Below are 4,074 nucleotides of genomic sequence, written 5' to 3'. Positions count from 1 at the left end.
TATTATTATTATTATTATTATTATTATTGTTATTATTATTATTATTATTATTATTATTATTATTATTATTATTATTATTAATATTATTATTAGTAGTAGTAGTTGTAGTCGTAGTAGTAGTAGTAGTAGTAGTAGTAGTAGTAGTAGTAGTAGTAGTAGTAGTAGTAGTAGTAGTAGGAGGAGGAGGAGGAGGAGGAGGAGAAGGAGGAGGAGGAGAAGGAGTAGTAGTAGTTGTAGGAGTAGTAGTACTATTAGTATTAGTATTATTATTAAATGTTATATTTTCACTTATTACTAGTAATCCAGAGATCTGAGTCGAGGGGGTGGGCAGAATTTTTGGATTTTTAATGTATATTTCATTCTGCTTTGTCCGACACTTTTTTTTATTCACAGCTTATCGTGATTTTAACTGGACCCTATTTATATTTTAGCAAATATCGCACATATATATTTATGGTTTTTGTGGTCTCTTTGATTCTTACCCGCCTTGATTATTGCAATAGCTTGCTCTATGGTTGTGATAATAATGTCATTAATCGACTCCAAAAGATACAGAACAAAGCAACTCGATTGGTAACGTTATCTAAAAAGCGCGAGCATATAACACCGATTTTGGAGGACCTACACTGGCTACCTGTAAAGTTTAGGATTGAATTTAAAATACTCACCCATGTTTTCAATTGCTTAAACAATTCCGCTCCTGTTTACCTTCAGGAACTTATCCACCTTTATGAACCCAGTCGAAATTTAAGATCTGCTAATTTAAATATCCCAAGGGAACCCCCAAAATCGTTAGTTTTTCATGAGAAATCCTTTGACCACCATGGCCCCCGATTGTGGAACTCCATCAGTATTGAAACTAAAAATAGTGAAAATCCACTTATCTTTAGAAAACGGTTAAAAACTGAGCTTTTCTGTAGGGCATATAATTTGGACTCTTAGTATGTATTTTATTATAATATATTATGTTATCATCGAATTTGTGTGGTTTTAACATGCCAGTTCTATATTTGTATATCATACATGATGTGTTGATGTAAAGCGCCAGTGAGCAATTCCAAATTGGAACTAGGCGCTATATAAGTTCATTATATTATTATTATTATTATGACAACTTCTATCAATGTTGCCATTCGGTATCAGCTAACCTCTTTGGTTTAATCAGAGTTTATTAAGTGGCAATAGGGTTTTAATAGCAGACGATGCGTATTTTTGGAACTCTCTCCCATCACACGTGAGATGCTCGGATTCGTTGACAACGTTCAAATCTCGCTTAAAGTTTTATCTTTTTACGTCATAAGGTTGCAATATTATTTTCATATTTTGTTGTTGTTAAATTGAATTCGCATCACGTTTCCTTCACACTTGTCTCACTGTAATATGTTTTGTTTTATATCACTGTAAAGCGCTTAGAGCCTGTGACAACGGGGTAAAGCGCTATATAAATGCCATTTATTATTATTATTATTATTATTATTATTATTATTATTATTATTATTATTATTATTATTATTATTATTATTATCTATGTCAGATCGGGTCAAGTCGGTAAACATCCTCACGCTCATGTTTATAAAGTGTAATACAATTGAAATTTGCACGGGTTTTCGCTGCTTTCTATATATAATGTATTCAGTTGTATTTCTGCTCACTAAATTCTCTTAGACTTTAAACTTTTTGTGTATAGATAGTATGCGCTTGGCTAAGAAGTTCACAATATTGCCATCCGGAAGTAAAACGAACCAACACTCAAAACTATATTTATCCTCGAACGTTTGTATAGATAGAATGCACTTGGCCAAGGAGTTCACAACATTGCCATCCGGAAGTATAACGGACCAACACACAAACTCTGTGTAACCATGAACTTTTATAGTCATGTTAATACAGTTTAGTGAGAACAACTCACAAACGCGGATGGCAAAAATAATAACAAAGGCCTGAGTGACGTCATCTGCATACTATCTATAGTCTGGTTAATACAGTTTAGTGAGAACTACTCATAAACGCGGATGGCAAAAAGCAATAACAAAGACCCGAGTGACGTCAAGTTTGAACTATCTATAGATAGAATGCGCTTGGCCAAGGAGTTCACAACATTGCCATCCGGAAGTATAACGGACCAACACACAAACTCTGTGTAACCATGAACTTTTATAGTCTGGTTAATACAGTTTAGTGAGAACAACTCACAAACGCGGATGGCAAAAACAATAACAAAGGCCTGAGTGACGTCATCTGCATACTATCTATATGTACGATTAATACAGCGGGAATAAATGGTGTGTATTTTAATTAGACACACACCATTCATGTCCTCGGACAAAGGCCTATGAAAATTTATCATCTTTCAGGAAATGTCTGAACACTGAGTTGATCTGTGAGGCTTATTTTTCATGATAGATGTTGCTTAAATTTTGTTTTTGTATTAATGCTTATTATGTAGTGTCGTGATGTTTAATTTTGTTGTTTTAAAACATTTTTATTATGTAAAGCGCCGCAGAGCACGATTAACGTGGTTGTTTAGGCGCTATATAAATGCATTATTTACTATTTACTATTTACTATCAATACATAAATGCCATGTTTACCGACTTGACATGGAACACTTACATACGAAAGGAGCCCCTAAGTTTCACGTCTTCATATTTTAATCTCTGGTTAAATTGTTATCATTGATGACCGGTAACCTGGAGGTCATACGTTCGATATCTAGACGGGGCGCTGCCCATCTGGAGCCGGAGTTTATTCCAGTTTCTTTAGCGTGAAAAGGACAATAGAAATTGTTTGCTATTCTCGGATAGGACACTAGTCTACCGAGAAGTACTTTCCGTGAACTTCAAAATGGTTCGATCCCGATCCTTTTGCATGTGAAGCGAGTGCTCTTGTGGTGGTGGTGGTGATGATGATGATGGTGGTGGTGATGATGATGATGATGATGATGATGATGATGATGATGATGATGATGATGATGGTGATGGTGATGATGATGATGATGATGATGATGATGATGATGATGGTGATGATGATGATGATGATGATGATGATGATGATGATGATGATGATGATGACGACGACGACGACAATATTTGCAGTATTAGTCATGATGAGACTGACACTGACAATGACAGTGATCGCGGTACTGGTGACAATATTATAGTTATCGATGATAACAGAGTGATTGAAATGATTGTAAACAAACCTGATCAGATCAATAGGAGAAAATATAATATATCCAAGGAACATTGAGGATGAGTCCCATCACTGTGTGTGTCAACGCTCTGGATGAAAAGATGTGTTGTCAAATTACAATTTAATCAAATGGTTAATGCAACACACATCACAACGACACATCTATACTATACATCCTCGGAGTTCAGTACCTACTCACTTTGTCTCTCGGCTCTTTTGAGCCAATGTCATAGGTAGCTAACTAGCTTAATCATTTAATTTCGCGCGACTTCTTTTTAGTCCATCTTTGCGTGTTTACAAGAGCAGTCTCCTCTTTTTTATTTCTGCAACTGTGTTATTCCTGTGTCGAATGTGTCCACCGTATAAAAGCACAAGAAGCCCGCAGCATTTGGGTCTCAGCGACGCTATGTAAACACGAAGGCATTGCGATCTTCTGTGAAAGAATCGAACGACAACAGGGCTGATTCGATCTGGGAATGGCGCTTCCTTCCCGCCTCCCCACCACCCTTCCCCGATGCGCTTCGATCTGACATACTGTGTGAGTCGTGTGTATGTGTATCCTTGTTCTGAGTGAGTGGAGTGAGTGAGAGTGAGAGAGTGTAAACGTGAGTAATTGTTCTCTCTCTCTCTCTCTCTCTCTCTCTCTCTCTCTCTCTCTCCTTCTCTTTCTCTCTCTCTCTCCTTCTCTCTCTCTCTCTCTCTCTCTACTTATCTACTTATCTATCTATCTATCTATCTATCTCTCTTTCTGACTCTCTCTCTCTCTCTCTCTCTCTCTCTCTCTCTCTCTCTCTCTCTGTCTACTTTTCTATCTATCTATCTATCTATCTATCTCTCATTCTGACTTTATCTCTCTCTCTCCCTCTCTCTCTCTCTCTCTCT

General features: G+C 36.6%; 1 protein-coding gene across 1 annotated transcript in view; it reads right to left on the bottom strand.

The window, feature by feature from the left end:
- Window positions 1-3,673, bottom strand: part of LOC144973514 (adhesion G protein-coupled receptor L2-like) — a 73,043-nt gene extending 69,370 nt beyond the window's left edge. Inside the window, exon 1 of the mRNA XM_078916024.1 lies at window positions 3,203-3,673. The gene's annotated coding sequence lies outside the window, so the exon portion shown is untranslated. The remainder of the gene's footprint in view (window positions 1-3,202) is intronic.
- Window positions 3,674-4,074: the final 401 nt, after the last annotated feature.

Source organism: Berghia stephanieae, chromosome 5 (genome assembly GCF_034508935.2).
Source record: "Berghia stephanieae isolate SIO BIC M18660-M18661 chromosome 5, UCSD_Bste_1.3, whole genome shotgun sequence".
Lineage (NCBI taxonomy): Eukaryota > Metazoa > Mollusca > Gastropoda > Nudibranchia > Aeolidiidae > Berghia > Berghia stephanieae.
This window is presented reverse-complemented; position numbering and strand designations above follow the sequence as displayed.